Source organism: Anolis sagrei, chromosome 2, assembly GCF_037176765.1.
Source record: "Anolis sagrei isolate rAnoSag1 chromosome 2, rAnoSag1.mat, whole genome shotgun sequence".
Classification (NCBI taxonomy): domain Eukaryota; kingdom Metazoa; phylum Chordata; class Lepidosauria; order Squamata; family Dactyloidae; genus Anolis; species Anolis sagrei.
The window spans coordinates 179,565,373-179,585,199 of record NC_090022.1 but is presented as its reverse complement, the minus strand read 5'-3'; the positions used below and the strand labels follow the sequence as shown (position 1 = coordinate 179,585,199).

The following is a 19,827-nucleotide window of genomic DNA, read 5'->3' as shown; positions in this document are numbered from 1 at the left end:
CATTTCCCAGAAGCCCTTGCCAGCTGGTTCAATGGCCAGGAATGCTGGGAGTTGGAGGCCCAAGCAGCTGGAGGGCCTCATTATTACTCCAGGCCTGCTCCATGGGCGGCCCTCCAGCTGCTTGGGCCTCCATTTCCCAGAAGCCCTTGCCAGCTGGTTCAATGGCCAGGAATGCTGGGAGTTGGAGGCCCAAGCAGCTGGAGGGCCGCAGGTGGAGGCGGCCTGAAGCTTCCTCACTCCTTTTGGCGCTTCCCTGGCGGACAGGCCTCTGCGCCTTTAACGGGGAGGCCGTCCTTTCCTGCAGGCCCGGCCCATTGGCGGGCGGGGTTGGCAGGCTTGGCCCCCTTCCTCTCGCCGGGCTACTCTCACTGAGAAGGAAGGAGGGAAGGACGGAAGGCGAGGAGGAGACGCCCCGCTGAAGGAGTCATGCCATGCTATGAGCTGCGGCTGCTGCTGAGGTAAAAAGGGGCAACAGTGAGGGGAAAGGTGGCAGGAGGCAGACGTCTGTTGCTGCGGTGCTGAGAGCAGAGCTGAGGCGTCCAGAGTCTGCCTGCCTGCCTGTCTGCCTCTTCCTCCCTCCCTGAGGTACCAGAGAGCCTCCTGTCCTCGGCCTTCAAGGCTTTTGCGGTGCCCAGTCTCTTGGGAAGCCACACGGCAGAAGGAGAGAGGTTTAGACAAGGTGTAGACAAGGTTTAGAGACAGACCTTCCCGAGAGCAAGGAAGTTCTCTTCCCATTCGGTGTACGAAGACTCTGAGCATGTGCAGAGTGCCCATCCTCTCCCCTCCTGCTTTTAGGAAGTAATATAGAACAAGTGCAGCCTGGCCCCACTTTGGGTGAGTCCTGGGAGTTGTAGTTTGGCCCTCTGTGGCAGAGAAGACCTTGTGGAAGGACGCCTCCCATGACTAAACCAGGGCCCTTCCACACAGACCTATATCCCAGAATATTAAGGCAGAAAATCCCACAATATCGGCTTTGAACTGGGTTATCTGAGTCCACATGCAAATAAAGTTGGATTTTCTGCCATGATATTCTGGGATATTGGGCTTTGTGGAAGGGCTCCTCAGACATAAACTGAGAGCTAGTTCGTGGTCCCTCAGACTATGGGTGGGGTAGGCTATAGTTTGAAAATAATAATATTAATAAACTTTATTTGTAAAGGGTGGTTTACAACAGAAAATTGGGAAACATTCAATGCCGGCATAACATAACAAACATAGTGAAAGTGCAAGCAGTACGTGTGAAAAAGATCTTGGAGTCCTCGTGGACAACAAGTTAAACATGAGCCAACAATGTGATGTGACGACAAAAAAAGCCAATGGGATTTTGGCCTGCATTAATAGGAGCATAGTGTCTAGATCTAGGGAAGTAATGCTACCCCTCTATTCCGCTCTGGTTAGACCACACCTGGAATATTGTGTCCAATTCTGGGCACCACAATTCAAGAGAGATATTGACAAGTTGGAATGTGTCCAGAGGAGGGCGACTAAAATGATCAAGGGTCTGGAGAATAAGCCCTATGAGGAGCAGCTTAAGAAGCTGGGCATGTTTAGCCTGAAGAAGAGAAGGCTGAGAGGAGATATGATAGCCATGTATAAATATGTGAGAGGAAGCCACAGGGAGGAGGGAGCAAGCTTGTTTTCTGCTTCCCTGGAGACTAGGATGTGGAACAATGGCTTCAAACTACAAGAGAGGAGATTTCATCTGAACATGAGGAAGAACTTCCTGACGTTGAGAGCCATTCAGCAGTGGAACTCTCTGCCCTGGAGTGTGGTGGAGGCTCCTTCTTTGGAAGCTTTTTAACAGAGGCTGGATGGCCATCTGTCAGGGGTGATTTGAATACAATATTCCTGCTTCTTGGCAGGGGGTTGGACTGGATGGCCCATGAGGTCTCTTCCAACTCTTTGATTCTATGATTCTATAACAAACAAATCAAATCATAAACAATAAAATAAACAACATCAGGTGTACTTATAGAACAACTCAAAAATAACAAACTGAGATATTTAAATATATAAATCAAACATTTAGAACATGTTTACTACTAAATCTAATGATAGCAAACACTCAAAACATTAAAAGTAAAAAGGCATTTACAAGTCAACAGGGCTGAGGTGGTGTCCAATTGCAATGCACACTGGATATGTCTTATTTAAAAGGCATGCAAGAATGTGATGTCGAAAAGGAAGAACAATTTGAACCAACACAAACTTCCCTGTGTTTCAGTTGGAAGTGTGGCCCTGTTTATGTCTGATGAGAGTCAAGTCGTTAGGATTGTTGTTGTTGTTGTGTGCCTTCAAGGCTTCAGACTTCGGGTGATCCTAAGTCTATAAAGTTTAGGTTAGGGCTTTGCAAATGGCCTTGTAAGTCCGTATCCGGCCCACAGGCCTTAGTTTGGGGACCCTTGGCATAAACTCTCACGATTGAGAGACACGTTCAGCTCAGTTCCCCGCAGTTTCCCCCAGAAGTGCATCTACATACACAGTAGAAAGGACACTGTTTGATACCACATTTACAGCCACCACTCAATGCTGTGGAATTTGGGAGTTGTTGTTTTGCAAGGCCTTTAACTGCCCTAGGGTACAGGTGCCTCCCCAAACTACACCTTTCGCCATTCTATATCATTGGGTCATGGCAGTTTAAGTGATGCCAAACTGTGTTCATTCTAAGGTGCACGTTTAGTGAGGTCTTTGGGTTGTTTGCTTTTGGGGCAATCCGTGGAGGTCACCAAAGGATGCCACATCTGGGTTATTTGAAGCTGTTGGAAAGGAATCTCTGCCGAGAGAGAGAGAGAGAGAGAGAGAGAGAGAGAGAAAGCGGCCTCTGAGGAGTTTCCCCGGCAGCCAGCTCCAGTCAGGTGGCAAGGAAGTAGAAACAGGCCAAAGGGTGGGACCTGCCTCCAGCATTTGAGTTGTGGAGCCTGTTTCTAGAAATTGTTCCAAATTGTGATTTTCAGTTGTGGGGTCTGATTGGTTGGAAAAGTTGCCTCAATGCATCCCCACTGTAGAATGAATGCAGTTTGACACCACTTTAATTGCCATGGCTCAATGCTATGAAATCATTAGCGTTATCATTTGATGAGCCATCAGCAGTCTTTCGCAGAGAAGGCAAAAGGCCTTGTAAAATTGCAACATCAAAGACTCCATAGTACTGGGTCATGGCAGTTAAAGTGGTGTCGAACTGCATTAATTGTGCAGTGTGCATGCACTCCAGTGAGGTCTTTGGATATGTGCTTCTATTACAGGTTGAGCATCCCTTATCCAGAATGACAAAATCCTCCAGAATCGTTCCCATGGGTGGCTGAGATAGCAACACATTTGTTTACTGATCGTTCCATGTACACAAACTTTGTTTCATGCACAGTGTTGCCTTATTACAAATATTGTGTTTAAAATTAACTTCAGTCTATGTGTGTAAGGTGTATATAAAACACAATTGCATGTTTTTAGACTTGGCAAATATAGTCAGTCCTCCACATCATGAAATGTGGAAAAAAACATTAACAAAAAAAACTTTTTAAAACTGAGGTTACACCAAGGCGCAGTGGGTTAAACTGAGCTCCTCAACTTGCTGACTGAAAAGTTGGCGGATCAAATCTAGATAGTGGGATGAGTTCCCACTGTTAGCCCCAGCTTCTGCCAACCTAGTAGTTTGAAAACATGCAAATGTGAGTAGATCAATAGGTATCGCTTCTGCGGGAAAGTAACAGCTCTCCATGCTGGCCACATGACCTTGAAGGTATCTATGGACAATGCCAGCTCTTCGGCTTAGAAATGGAGATGAGCACCACACCCCAGAGTTGGACACAACTAGACAATGTCAGGAGAAACCTTTACTTTTAACACCTTTTTAGGATACTCTCTACATCTCATGCCATACACTATGACCAATTTCCATACAATTCTGCTGGAGGATCCAGATTAGTGTTCTCAAATCTCTTATATTCTCCAGCATGACTCAATGGTCAATTTTCAGAGGGAGCTGTCTGTAGAGTTGTGCTTGAAGACCTAGAAGTTCCCAGAGAGGACATGAACAGTCAAATCCACAAATAGGGGTGTAATCCAAACTCCAAAAAAAATAATATCCTAAACACTTCTTGTCTCCAGCATTTTAGCTAGGGGATACTCAACCTATATAGACCAGTGGTGGTCAAACAGGAATGTTCCACTGACAGTTGAGCTGCATCTCCCATCATCACTTATTACTGGCCATGCTGCCTGGGATTTATAAGAACTCAAATTCAGCAACAGCTAAAAACTCATCTCACTTCCACCCCAACCCCTGTTTTGTGAGCCATTTGTAAGATTTTTACAGGGATAGTGTGATTAAGCAACAAGGTTTTGGTAAAATCAGGCAGCATTGTTTGCAGAAGGAACATTTTTCTGTGATCTGTGGAGGTGAATTTCATTCAAAAAGGTCACAATTTGTATCAAGTTTGTAGCTGTTGGAGCATGACCTGTAACCTTAATCCAGCCTTACCTTTTGGCATTAGTCTACAGAAATTGCTTTAGTGGTAGTCCTGTGAACTCAAGTTATATGCTTTAGATTTGCCTCTGTAGTGACTTGGTAAATTCAAACATAGGAAGCACGGGTAAATATCTAATTCTCATTTTTCCAATTTGTTGGATTCCTCTGTTCTGTCATTGAGTCGTTGCTTTGCTGACTCTACACACCACAACTAAGACCAGCCTGTAAGGTGTGCATGAAACGTAAATGAATGTTATTTTTTTTATTTGGCTCCGTTATGTGCACATACTATACTGTCAATCTATGAATGCATTACACGAAGGGATATAATTTGGAAGATAGGCTTAGGCTCATCACAACTATAGATGTTGCTGTTTCCAGCTTTCCCAGCAGTTGGTATTGTGTATTCAGTGGTATCTGATTTATACCAGTGTAAAGAAGATTAGGATTGGGCCTCCTAAATGTGTAGATCACAGAAATGGATCTACTTCAAACACCCCCACCCCAAGTTGATTACACAAAGTGAGAAAAAGCAAAAGCAAATTTTGTGTTTTGTTGAAAAGGCTATGAAGTTTCTGTTTTCAAACTTTCACATTTCTGTTCTGGACATTTTTCTTTGCTGCCTTTTCTGGCAAGAAATCAAAATATTAAGGCAACTTTGTTCATACAAACTATCATTGGAACGTAATACCAGATAAAGCATTGCAACTATCTGATTGTGACATCTCAAAATGTGCCATTTGTAGCTAAGGTCTTGGATCTTCTAGACAGAAAGATACATTTTATTCCAGACCCTTGTGGAAATCCTTACATAAATCTTGCTGATTGGTTAGTCACATTTGGTGGGATTTGTTAATAATAAATTAATCCAACTACCTCTCATTATATTTTCTGCTGTCATGACGTCAATAAGATTATAATGTGTCTCTTCTTGAACATTTTCTACAATTCTTTCATTATATATGCATTCCAGCTCTACGCCTACTTTTATAGGAGATAGTCTGGTTAATTTTAGAATTTCGCATTTGCAGTTAACAGTGCAGTGCTAGTCTTGATCAATGATGACATTTGTGCTCACATATAACCTTGTCATATGTAATGTTGGATATCCTTAAACCTACTGATTTTACAGGTCTTAAACATGTTGGGTTCTACTCAAGCTTGTGCCACTATATAGTACTTTGTGGAGGAAACACAAAATCAACCCTGGAGGGCTCCTGGCTTTTACTAATTGCCCATATGTTCCAGATATACTGGAGCACCTTAATATTTGTTCACAAGATTAATAAAGCTTAGAAGTATCATCTGACTTAGAATGGCTAAGCACTTTCCCTCCCATATTCATTGTTTTCATAGATTTGGCTTTTCTGTTTATAGTATTGAACAAAATGGATTTTTACAAAATGAATGTTGGGTTGTTGTGAGTTTTCTGGGCTGTATGGCCATGTTCCAGATGCATTCTCTCCTGATGTTTCGCCTGCCTCTGTTCCAGGCATCTTCAGAGGTTGTGAGGTCTGAGCAATGTTGTTTCAATGGTGGTCTTTCTCTGAATGTACTGTGTCCTAGATGACATGTCATGCAATGGTGATGACATGAAGAAAGAGAAAAATGGTGGGATGAAGCATCTGGGCAGAACTAAATGAGGTGTGAAAGGTATGGTCAAATTCGAGTTGAAGGTAGTTGGGCATGTGAAAAAGTAAACCACTTCAGCAATCCTCTGTCAGTAGATTATTTGGGTAAGAAATACTCAGATGTAACTTGCTATTGCCTTCTCTGAAATCAAGGGTGCATCACTGTAGAATTGTCATAATCCATCTGGACACCACTTGATCTGCAATGGCTTAATGCTATAGAATCATTGGAGTGGTAGTTTTACAAGGTCCTTAGTCTTCTCTGCCAAGGAGTACTGGTGCCTCACCAAACTACAACTCCGAGGATTTCATAGCCTTGAATCATGGCAGTTAAAGTGGTGTCAAACCCCATTAAGTGTACAGTGTATGCACTCGTAACTACAGCACCTGATAATCCCCAATGGTCTCTCATTCAGGCAGAAACCTGGTCTGACCCTGCTTAGCCTTCAAGATCTTGTAGGATCTGGTATTTCAGGGTTTTTAGGCCTGTATTTATGTATAGATACTGATGCTTTTGACAATAGTGATGGCCCTGAAACAATGTTAGATGCATTCTCAAACCATTTTGACCTTGATGTGTTGGTGTAGTCATAAAAAACTGCATAATACTACCAAGGAAATGTGAAAAGTGGATTGTATTATAATGGATTATTGTTGGGTTTGTTAGATTGTAAGGTTACTATTTTGTACTTGAGAGGAAGTGTTCTCTTTCACAATTCTACAAAGGCACCTCTGTAAAGCACGCAATTGTAAGAGCAAGAATAAATGAAGACTGAAACTTGTTAAAAATCAGTTAAGATTCCTCATAGATACTACAAAGAGGAAGAAACAATAGAAGTGTAGTTTTCATTACTCTTGAGCTGATGTTCCTGCAGAGAGAAAGTACAAAAGGTCACTGGGTGGGGAAGATGCCTACTGGAGATTGCAGTTCCATGTGATCCATGTGGATCATTAAACATCTTCCTCAGACATCTATTTTAAATGAGTACATGATGAAGAGAAATGCAACGAGTGTCATTTGTATGGAAGATATTACAAACTTGCTAGAATGTTTCAGGATCAGGCTTGGCCAATCTGTCTGGATTGCTGATTATGGCTATCATAATTTCTCCTTCAGTCCAGTCTCTTAACAAGTGAGACCTTGTAATATAGTGGTGCCAGCCAGCAATTTTATATTGTGTCAGATTTACTGGATATCAGCTCTTTGTTCAGGAGTTAGCACACTCCTCTCTAGCATGTTTTACTTCAAAGAGCACTCATCGCAGGACAACAATTTTTGCTTATTTATTAAAGATTACATACACAGAAGCAACAATGCTGGCAAAAGGCATATTTTGTGTAAAACAGAGGAGTCAAAATGAATAAAAATGATAATCAGTTTTGTCACTAAGACCTGAGAGAATATGCAATATCTTATTCTACTTCAACATAAAGCAGCTTTGCAAACAGCTCTGAGAAGTTTGCTCTGAAAAATGAGAGATAAATATTTTACATACATCCACAGAAATTCTTTGTCTGCATTACTACAGATGGAGTATCTCTTTTTCAAAATGCTTGGGGCCACAGATACCTTGGATTTTTAAGATTTTAGAATAGCTGTATTTGCATATACAAACGTAATGAGATATCTTGGAGGGGAGATTCAAGTCTAAATACAGAATTAATTTATGTGGCATAAACAAGTTATAGATCTAGTCTGTAGTTCTTTTTATAAGGTATGTTAAATAATTTTGTGCATGAAACAAAGGTTGTTCTAACTAAACCATTATAAAGCAAGCATGTCGCTATCTCAGTTACCTATGAGGATGGTTTTAGAATATTTTCCATTTTGAAATTCTGGATAAGGAATTATCAACCTCTACTTACTGATTTCCCTTTCTGTAACAGAGTAAGGCAAATAGCAAGCCTCTTGAATGTTCAACAGGTCCTTTGCTTGGTTTTCGAGAAGCAGTTCTTACTTCCCATAGGCTGATGGCAGGGGTGGGTAATATAGAAAGCACATATGTTGCCATGCCTTCTTTTAGGAGCAAGTCCAGAGGATCCCAAATTACTTGTATTCATAGAAGCATTAATTCAGTAAATCAAGTACAAGCAAAACATCTGAGCTTCAAAGTCTTATTTATATTTCATAATATTAAAGAATATAGAATAGTATTTAAAAGATACTTGTGGAATTATGGTCCATCCTTTAAAGTGTATCAGTGTTACTGCAGAGTATTTGTGGGATTATCTAGCACCTTCTGAAAAATTTTCAGAATGAGGTTTTGGGCACTTTATATGACTAACTGGCATATTTGAACCTTAGCTCTGTCATGTAAAATGTATGGTTTGCAATCTTGATTGTGAACTTTTCAATGCCCTTATCCAGGCAGATGGGCCTGTTAGTCCCTCAGTTGGCTTTTGTTGCAGAATTTACACAAAATTTTAACATACAAGGCTTATTTTATAATTATAATATAATTTTATAATTATAATTATTTTATAATTATAATTGTCACCTGAAGAATTGTAAACAATGTTCAGTCATCTGCTGTTTATGATTAAACAGATGAAAATAATAGCACTTTGAAGACAAATTGAGATGGATTCTTTGTTTCTTTTTTCCTGATAAAAAGAAGGCTGACAGCTACTTGAAATAGACATTCTGCCTCATATGAACATGGATTTTCAGATTTTTGTTGCTGTAATGTTGTGCAGGTACCTTTGATTCTACATCTATAGACATTCCTATGAAAATAGAAAATAATTACAGTATGAAATAAATTTCTATTCTAATTGGGATCAGAAAATGTTCCGAATTGAGTTGCTTCATGCAGGTTATTTTTATCTGCCTGAATGAGAGTGAGAGTCACATTATGGAGTTGTTTGTTCAGTAGGCTCATTCCTCTTTTATTGTGTATTTAAGTTTTGTTTTTTTTACATACCGCCCCTATACAACAATCTAGCATTTTGAAATTAGGAAAACATAATAAAATTAATGGTTATTTACACAGAGGTGTTTCTCACTTGGGGTGTTTAAGACACTAGATCTCATCTGATTATAAAAAGTCAGTCCTGGTTATTACTTGGATGGTAGACAACCAACAAATACCAAGAGCTGTATGCAATATTTTAGAAAAAGGAAAAGCAGACTCACCTTTGAATACTCCTTTTCTATGAAAACACTTACCATAAATCTGTAGGTGGCTTTGAACACACATGCACAGAATGGGTCAAAAGTCACAAAAGCATCTGATGTTTTACTAACACATAATGTAATTTCCTATGAATGTTTTTGATGCTATGATATTATAACTTAAAAGCAAAAAAAGTATAGGAGTTATTAAATACTGAAACCATTTTGTGACTTTTGGCTCACCCATTCAGACAACTACATCTCAGTGTGTTTAATTCAGACATACTTCCAAGTCACTGTGCATAATGTGTCTGAGTTTGTAGACTGAGTCAGTTTTTGATTAGAGAGCAGCTGCTTCTCAGAAGTTGCAGCACATTCCTTCACAGGAAATAGTTTTGATTCTTCCTTGGGAATGGCAGTGGGCAAGATTACTTAAAAATGTACTGGGGAGCTTTCTTAAAATGAGGAATTCTGCTGGAAGATCTATAAGTAAATAAAACTGGTTAGCTTAAACTCAGGCAAAGATTATTGAATTTAACAGTAGCTTGTTGAGCAACATTTAGGTCAAGTGTCTAAAGTTTAGACTGTAAATAGCTGCTTGCCTGATCGTTAGTGATGAGTAATTGCCTCTGAGTAGTGTCTAGCAGTGACCTTTTGTAAACTGTTCCTTCTGTTTGTTTGTTTTCTTTGACACCCAAAGTGGGAATTATGTCATCTTCCAGCTGTTGTTGTACTGGAACTCCCAGTACCCTCGTCACTCGTTATGCTAGTTGAGGATTCAAGGAGCTACAGTCCTAAAATATCTGGGTGGCATCATAATTCCTGCCTCTGTTTTACACCATAAAATTCCAGCATATGTCTCAGGGTATAGGTGGACTAGCACTCCTTGTAGGAACTTTACTATGTGGAGATGGAAGCCAGTGGCCTTTCAGATGGTGATGGATTCCATTTCCCATAATTCCCAGGTAATGTGGACAGTGATAAGACTACGGGTTAATCACTACCTGGAGGGCCAAAGATTCTCCAAATTAGCACCTTGTTACCTCTTCTGGATAACATTTGTCCTGTGTGTATAAACCTCCTTTCTTAATACCAAGGCAAGGAGTTACAATCCTGACCTGAATTGGAAAAATAAGAAATTGTGCCTTGAAGTCCCACTGAATGAAACGGGGGTTGTTTCAGAGTTTATGCTGTTTCTACAATTTGTGAAATCTCAAAATGTGTACTCTGTATCTGGATGTATTGTCTACATGTGGCATTGCCTTCTGACTTGGAGGTAGGGTAGCCCTTGTGGTATAAGTCAGTGATTCTCAACCTTTGGTCTTCCAGGTGTTTTGGACTGCAGCTTCCACAATTCATAAACACTGATAAGCTGGCTGGGATTTCTGGGAGTTGATGTCCAAAACATCTGGAGGATCAGAGGTTGAGAACCATTGGTGTGGGTCTATCTAAATAAATACGATTTCAGAAAGTTGCTGTTCTTTATATTCTCTCATACAGAAGATATAGAAAACATGGAATGCTTTGCACCAACTGAGCTTATGTGTGTAGTTCTGTGAAATAGGAGCTGCAGGAAAACCTTTATGATTTCCGTTAATTTGATTATAATGCTGGTTAGCTTGCTTTAATCAATAACTTTGCTGCTTTTTCCTGTGTCTGCAAATATAGACTTATATTCCTGGTAGTTGGATCAATGGATTTGAAGCAATATAATAATTATGAGGGAGAAATACTACATATTTTCTTCCTAATTAATTAATCTTACCAACACAATCTCATGTGGGTTATGATCATTCTGTTTAAGCTAAGGAACACCTGGTTCTTGGGGTCTTCCCTCTTTACTCCCCCAACCCCCCATGTAGCAACTGAAGTTAAATAAAAGATACAACTTCCATTTATTATAAAATGTATGATTTTAAGTAAGTGATGTTTAACAAAGTATAATTCCTATCTTCAATCCCCGTTTAAAAGAAACTACATATAATTATTCAAAGCAGAAGAAGCATTAGAAATGCCAGCTTTTTGTTGACATTAATCAGATTTATTTTTGAAAGCACGAATTCTAAAGTTGTTTCCAGGTGATAACAAGAGTAAGTTTATGTTCGCGTTTTTGCAAATAACTTTCTATATATCTGAAAGCTTGCTTGTGGCTTACTTGTGGGAGGAATGTCGTTTGGTGACTTGAAAAACTATAATGACAATTCTTAATATAAAGCTAACAGCTCTTGAACTGCAGAAATAAGTGGGCACTTGTTCTGCAATGGCCAGCATTAGAGCTTGTCTAGACAGGGACACTTCTGAAGTTGTGATTTGTTTTAGTGTTTTAGGATTTTGAAAAGCTTTCTTCACTGAAACTCAACTACACAATCACTTAGCATAATGAAGTATTAGCACTCTTGGTTGGCAGACTCTGTTCTGTTCTTGCAAGGAGCCTTGTAACTGCTTTTGAGATAGTTGGTTATGGAAACAGGCTTGAGAAAACTCCATCTAAACAAGGTCCTATGATAACCTGGAGATACATTGATAACTCTCCACTTCCTGAATTGACCCAAATTGTTTTATAGGCCCAAGTTCATGAACTCTCTTCCCTCTCTCTCTCTACCCATAGCCTTTTGTTTTGGTTGTTTGAACAACACACATTGAGATAATGTGTGAACTAGTGAGCCTTAACACCAGGTCGAATGGCTGGAGTTGGGTGCCCAAACATTAGAGTTACTTCATAGACAAAAACCAAATATATATTCTTTCAACTTGCCCTGATATTCATTTCTCTGCCTCGAAACCTGGCAATTAATGTAACTCTTTATACTGTGCCTAGAGATTTGCTAACCCTTAGGTGCCAGGAGTTGTAGAACGAGTTAATCTATTTGTCCAGCTGGGTGCAATTAATGCAAACTACTTGCAGTTTGCCCGTCAGCTGTTGTCTGATATTGCTCACGCATGCTAAAGATTAAAGCTTTTGCAGGACTTTGACCCTCTGATGTTACCTCATTGGGTGGAGTAGATAAACTAGAAATGCAAAATGATATTTACATTTTGGAACTTCAGTGTCTAGAGATTTTTTCCAGAGCAATACTAGTTCTAGGAGAATGGACAACAAGTCAACAAGATAATGTCAATTGCTCCAATATGCTAAAGCAGGGGTCCTCAAACTATGTCCCAAGGGCCAGATATGGCCCTCCAAGGTCATTTACCTGTCCCTCGGTCAACCTAAGTAATTTACCCGGCCCTTGATCAACCTAAGAGTTGAAAGCGCACAACAACAACAATAACAACAACAACAATCCTATCTCATCATCCAAAAGCAGGCCCACGCTTCCCATTGAAATACTAATAAGTTTATATTTGTTGCCCTGGAGACTAGGACATGGAACAAACTACAAGAGAGGAGATTCCATCTGAACATTAGGAAGAACTTTCTGACTGTGAGAGCTGTTCAGCAGTGGAACTCTCTGCCTCAGAGAGTGATGGAGGTCCTTCTTTGGAAGGTTTTAAACAGAGGCTGGATGGCCATCTGTCAAGGGTGCTTTGAATGCAATTTTCCTGCTTTTTGGCAGGGAGTTGGACTGGATGGCCCTTGAGGTCTCTTCCAACTTTATGATTCTATGTTAAAATGGTTCTTCATTTTAATTATTGTATTGTTTTAAATGTTTTTTGCATTACAAATAAGATATGTGCACTGTGCATAGGAATTCATGTTTTTTTCAAATTATAATCCGGTCCTCCTACAGTTTGAGGGACTGTGACCTGGCCCTCTGTTTAAAAAGTTTGATTACCCCTGTGCTAAAGGGTATCAAGTCTTATTCATTCATTGCCTCTCATCTCATCCCAACCAGTTGTAATAACTGGTAGGAATGAGTAAGGTTTGAAGTATATATATGGAACTCTGTGCAACTACATTAAAAAGCAACTTTCACTTGGACCCAGTTCCTACCAATCTTTCTCCAGCATAGCTAGTAGTGGAGGATCATAGGAATTGCAGTCCAATAAAATTGAGACAGCTACATTCCGCTACTCTAGCTCTTAAGTGCATGATCAGTTTGTTGCTTTAATCACAGAGGCATTTAAAGAGACAAGTGGTTCCGTGTATGCAGTGAAAAAATATTCTGAGAAATAGAACTTCTTAAATTTGTTGATTTTTGGAAGAGCTGACTCTCCAAGCGTGGAGTATCAAAGCATAATAAACATTGGTGTTATTGTCTGGTATCTAGCAAGGATGGCCTCTTCCACATGTTGAAATATCTGGGTAGCTTACCCTTTTGATAATTTTATTTTTGTCTGTAGTTGCAAAATGTGCAGTGTAAGCTGTCTTTACTCTTAAAGAAAAAACCACTCCAACACCTATTGAGCTTTATGGCTATTTCAATGATGTTTCCCTTTTTGTCTTCATTCTGTGCAGCACCGACTCTTCTCCAATGAAATAAAAATGAATTGATAAGTCATGCTGATAGCTCATTTGTGCCTGCAGAAGTCTGTACTCATTAATTGCCTCAGTGGTGGGACATAGTTATAGATACACAGAAACTGCCAAGCTGATGGTAGGCTTGAATGTACTTCATCAGATGTATTGATGTTTCTGGTTTTAGTGTTACAAGTTACAAACTGAAGGTATTTTTTTTAAAAAAAAATACAAGAATCCAAAACAGCTCTGGAGCCTCCTTTTAATTGACATCCATGTGGCCTACAAGTACTATTGGGTGAGGATGGTGCATTTTTAAGATAGTACTCCAAAGTTAAGGGCCAGTTTAGTAATTTTAAGAAAAATACATTGCCAATAAGAAGAGACATGTGAGATATTTAACTTCAGTCATTATCACTACAGTAAGAAAGTTATGTTGGATTTGAGTCAAACACTTTCCCTTGTGAAATATCACTGCAGATCTCCAACACTCAATAGTAGCACTCTCACCCCATTTTGTGAAAGTCATGGTTCACCAGTCATGCTATGATAGGAGAGTGCTGGTCATGCCATTCTGTTTCAGCAGTGACTATTGGGAAGTGTACATTGCAGTGTACATAAATAAATTGCACTATCTGCTTCAACACTGAATGATTGATCATACTATTTTACTTTACAAACTTGGAACTTTCGGCCTATGAAAAAGACTGCCACAAGCACAAAATGATGGCTTGGAAAAGGATATATTTTTTCCCCACAATATTTTTATTGTTGTTACAACATCTTGCTTATACTTAGACTCCATTGATGCTCATACTTATACACACTTCAGTTTCATATGACATTTTTTGTTTGCACCTTCTTTTTAAATACATCTTTCTCCTCGATAACATTTTAATTGTTAACACCTGGCATCTCCATCCCCATCACCCTTCCCCTTGACCACATATTTACCCCATATCTTTATCTTTAATCATACACACAATTTGCTTGGAAAAGGATATAATGATTTCTAACATACACACTTCCCCCTTAAAATAGCTACTTGTCAACGTGATGATTTTGGCATAGAAGTCTAAACATGTGAGCTCCTTGACTCAATTTTAAATAGTGAGCAATAGCACCTTGTATTTGTCTTACAGCACAGAGGTCTTGGCTGGGACCTAGAGGACTACTTTAGGACATCAAATTATTGCCTGTATGTAAAGCACCTTGAGTCCCCACCGGGGTGAGAATGGCAGGGTAGAAATGTCGTAAATAAGTAAATAGTTTAAAATGACTCTTATATTTTGAGTGCCTATTCAGGTAGAGAATCCTGGAACTTGCTAAACTGCTAATCTGGAATTGTCCGTCTTTTGCTTCACATAACTGCCTTTTCTTCAGTAAGCCGTGGATAAAAGAGTATATGAGATTAAAACAAGCAAGCATCTTTGATTGTGCTTTAAAATGAAAAGTTGATCCTCATGAGTCATAAATGTTCTCCTACTGTTTTCTTTTTTTGTTTTTTTTTTTAGTATTGTGTCCTGATCCTATTAATTCCTCCTTCCTAAATTCTTTCTCTACTTTATCTTCTAGAGTCTTATTAATTCCTACTGTAGAATGAAAGCAAGGTCCACAGCAGGAACTAAATGCATTTTAATAGTGAATAAAGAAAGCAGTATCTCATGGCTTTATTAGGGAATTTGAGACCTAGAATAAGATGACAAAATGGTCATTGAAGGTTGTAGCTGGGGATGCAAAGAACTTCACAACACTTGGCCTTTCGGATACTCTGCATATAAAATAATTATCAAGTAGTGTACTGTTGTCCCTCCACATTTGTGGTTTTGGGTTTTGCAGATTTGAGTATGCACTGATCTGATTAAAAGTATTTTTTTAGGAATTTCTAGGCCCTCAAATGCAATTTGATGTTCAGTTTCCAGTTGAAGTTGACCATAGAGTCAAACAAGAAAACCTAGGAATGGGTTGTTGTAGTTTTTTTCGGGTTATATGACCATGTTCTAGAGGCATTCTCTCCTGACGTTTTGCCTGCATCTGTGGCAAGCATCCTCAGAGGTTGTGAGGTCTGTTGGAACTAGGAAAAAGGGTTTATATATCTGTGGAATGACCAGGGTGGGACAAAGAACTCTTGTCTGTTGGAGTGAGGTGTGAATGTTTCAACTGACCACCTTGATTAGCATTTGATGGTCTGGCAGTGCCTTGGGAAATCTTTTGTTGAGAGGTGATTAGCTGTCCCTGATTGTTTCCTCTCTGTTTTTTTGCTGTTGTAATTTTAGAGTTTTTAAAATACTGGTAGCCAGTTTTTTTTCAATTTCATTGTTTCTGTTGAAATTGTCCACATGCTTATGGATTTCAATGGCTTCTCTGTGTAGTCTGATATGGTGGTTGTTCGAATGGTCCAGCATTTCTGTGTTCTTAAAATAATATGCTGTGTCCAGGTTGGTTCATCAGGTGCTCTGCTATGGCTGACTTCTCTGGTTGAAGCAGTCTGCAGTGCCTTACATGTTCCTTGATTCGTATTTGGTGGCCCCTATGTAGACTTGTCCACAGCTGCATGGTATACGGTAGACTCCTGCAGAAGTGAGAGGATCCCTCTTGTCCTTTGCTGAATGTAGCATTTGTTGGATTTTCTTGGTGGGTCTGTAGATAGTTTGTATGTTGTTTTTCCTCATCAGCTTCCCTATGCAGTCAGTGGTTCCCTTGATGTATGGCAAGAACACTTTTCCTCTGGGTGGATCTTTGTCTTTACTCTCGTGGCTTGTTCTCGGTCTTGCAGCTCTTCTGATGTCTGAGGTGGAGTATCCATTGGCCTGTAAAGCCCAGTTTAGGTGGTCCAGTTCATCTTGGAGGAGATGGGGTTCGCAGATTCTTTTTGTACGGTCTGCCAAGGCTTTAATTGTGCTTCTTTTTTTTGACTTGGATGATTGTTGGAGTTTTTATGTAGATATCTGTCTCTGTGTGTGGGTTTTCTGTAAACTGTGTGACCCAATTGTTGATCTGGTTTGCGGATGACTAGGACATCTAGAAAAGGCAGCTTTCCTTCATTTTGTTTTTCCATGGTGAATTGGATATTTGGGTGGATGCTGTTAAGATGGTCCAGGAACCTATTTACTTAGTTCTTCTTCTCCGTGGCTCCAAATGGTGAAAGTGTTACCCACATATCTGAACGATATAGTGGCTTTTTTGTTGCTGTTTCCAGGGCTTATTTTTCAAAGTGTTCCATGTAGAAATTTGCTATGGCTGGGCTGAGAGGGCTCCCCATGGCTACATCATCTTTCTGTTCATAGACTTCATTGTCCCACTGAAAGTAGCTGGTGGTGAGACAATGGTGAAACAGAGCTGTGATGTCTTCTGGGAACTTCTGGTTGATTAGAGCAATGGTGCCTGTTACGGGATCATGGTAAATAGAGACACCACATCGAAGCTGATCAGTTTGTCGTTGGTATTTAGCTTGAGATTTAGCTCGAGATACATAAACCTAGGAATTCCCCGAGAGATGTTCTCTGAGATAATGTAATAGCCATTTTTTGTTTGCCATTTTTTCACTTTTACTGAGGTCCTATGCCCATGATGCTAGTGTATGTGCAGGGATGACTATTGAAGAAAGATAATCTAGGTCAGCACTTCATGCAGTTCTAATCCTTGAATTGTCTCTGATGATGGATGATAAAAATGCATAAAATATGTATACCACCTTGCCCCCGCATACCTGCAGCTGTGAGTAGTACAATCTGTTCTGTCACCACAAACTTCTACTGTCTGTTTTCTGTTTGTGCAACCCAGTTCTGACCAGATCATATGTTGAAGGTGTATTCCTCTTATACAACCAAAGCATTTCTGAATTAATGAATATGTTGATAAATGCATCTGCATTCAATGTAATATGCTTACTGTGAATTACTAAATTACATTTTTGTGGCTTGGTTCTGTCAGTAATGTACCTTGTTGATGAAGCTCAAGTATTTCTGGATCAAACCTGTTTGGCATCTACCATAAATATTCACAGCTGAGTTAGCTTTTAAGTACAAATGGTAAACGTCCTGGTTTCCTTGTAGTGATCATCTGGTTTTCTGCCTGGGGTGTATTTTTAAATAACTGTAGTTATACACTACAAAAAATGGGAGTTGACTATGCTTAGCAATAAAATATCAAGTGTAATTAATTGTGTGTGTGTAGTTCATTTCAGTTGCCTGTTGACTAAGGGCAACCCCATGAATTTCAGAGGAAGTTCTTAGGTAAGGAATACTCAGAAGAGGCTTGGCCAGTTCCTTCCTCTGAAATATATACAGCATGTGATATACTCTCATCCAAGTAGTTACCAGGGTTGATCCCATTTAACTTCCGAGATCTATACAGAATCTGGTGTCTTTATGATATTCAGATAGTAGATGCTGTTGCAATTCAAAATGAATTAAGTGAGACAAAATATTTCTGTCGGGAGACTCTTGGCCAACCTGGTACAGTGCGGTTTACACTAGTCCCACTTGTTGCAGATAAGTTACTTTTATGGGTAGAAAGTCTATTAAGAGTTGAAGTATGAGTGTCTAAGGTACTGCTTCTTAAACTGTGGATCCCGAACCCAAATGGAGTCCCCTTAGCTCAAAGTTAGAATCCCTAAAATATTTTCTGATTGTCACCTAGTTGCTGTTTTAGGCATTTGCACAAATTTTATGCAGAGTTTGTTTACAGTGGACTGTGCAGAAGGTATTTCAGCTAGACTTCATATAAAGGAAAATCAGCCTGCTGAGCAAACCTTACAAATGCTGATTTTATCAGTAAATGTTTGAATATTATACCTATTTTATATACCTCTATACCCTGGGGTCATGAAAAAAATTCTCAGGCCTAAAGGGGACCCAAGTGGAAAAGTTTAAGAAGCCCTAGTCTAAGGAACAGGTCCAATTTAGGCAGAAACATTTGCTCCAAGGAGGATAATAACTTAGTGAAATTCCTTTTGGACTATTTACATGACCCTGCTATAATGAAGGAGTGGAAATCGAGCAGCCCTACAGACAGTGTTGTATTGTCACTCCTATTAACACAAGCCATCATACTTGTCATGAAGGATAATGAGAGTTGCAGTCCAACAGCATTTGGAGAATTATAGGGAGCTTTCCTCAGTTTAACTCAGTGGTTCCCAACTTTTTTTTTTAAACAGGGACTACTCTCCAACATTAGTACCAAGAGGGTTACGAATAAGTTTTTGGTCAACTTTAGATTTGGTTTGGTTATTTGAGGTGCTGATTCAGAAAATTGCATTGGATGAACCACATCAGCTCTAATTTCTGATACAGAACATATGCCATCCAGTAGTCACCATCTCCAAGCCCTCAGAAAACTATTTAATAATCTAGAGCTGATGTGGTCTATCCAAGAGGTCGGGGCTGGTCAGCGACAGGTAAGGAGTGGTGGATTATGAAAAATCCAGGCTTCTTACTCTGGACTTTTCCAGTTCATAAGTAGTTTGGAATAAAAAGTTCCGTCCTGGCCTCATATTGTTTACTTGTAAATTGGAGAAGCAATTTCTCCATTTCTGTAGTATACTCTTTCTAGTGTAATCTGATGTTAGACTGAAATATACTTTAGATCTAATTGCATATGAAGCCAAAGTATCGTTAGTTAGTGTCTGGATTTCTGTGTTTGCCCATGGAAGAATGCCCTGAGCTACAAAATTGAGCCTGGAGCTATGAAATATCACCTTTTTGGACTACAGGTCCCATAATCATTGAATCCACATGGATAGTGGTCCTGTGCTTTGAAGTAATTTCTGGCTTATGGAGACCTAAGCAAACCTTCTGTATAATTTTCTTGGAAACACTTATTCACAGGGGGATTTGGCTTTTGCTTCTTCAGAAGCGGAGAGAATATGACTTGCCCAAGGTCACCGATCCATGGCCAATCAGGGTTACAAACCTGGCTTCTAGAATCATAGTCAAATGCTAAAATCACTGTGTCAAACAGATATTATTAAAGAATAATATGTTATCCCCATTTTAACGTGATTCAGCCACTGTTTTACTATCTTTAGATTAAAAAGTTTAAATTATCTAAGATAAATTGTAAGAAGAAAATATAAATCCTAATAGGATTTATTTTGTAAAACTTCTTATGCTCACTGACTATAGAGATAATTACTGAGTTTCCTTTCCAGTAACCATAAGGCTTAGCATGTGTGTATATCTGCCTTCAACTCGCCCAATGACCCTATGGATTTTAT

General features: G+C 39.5%; 1 protein-coding gene across 2 annotated transcripts in view; it reads left to right on the top strand.

Annotated features, from left to right (window-relative positions):
* Window positions 1–262: 262 nt before the first annotated feature.
* TEX2 (testis expressed 2) overlaps window positions 263–19,827 on the top strand; it is a 98,531-nt gene continuing 78,966 nt past the window's right edge. For both annotated transcript variants that reach the window (XM_060763111.2, XM_060763110.2), the window contains exon 1: window positions 263–458. The gene's annotated coding sequence lies outside the window, so the exon portion shown is untranslated. The remainder of the gene's footprint in view (window positions 459–19,827) is intronic.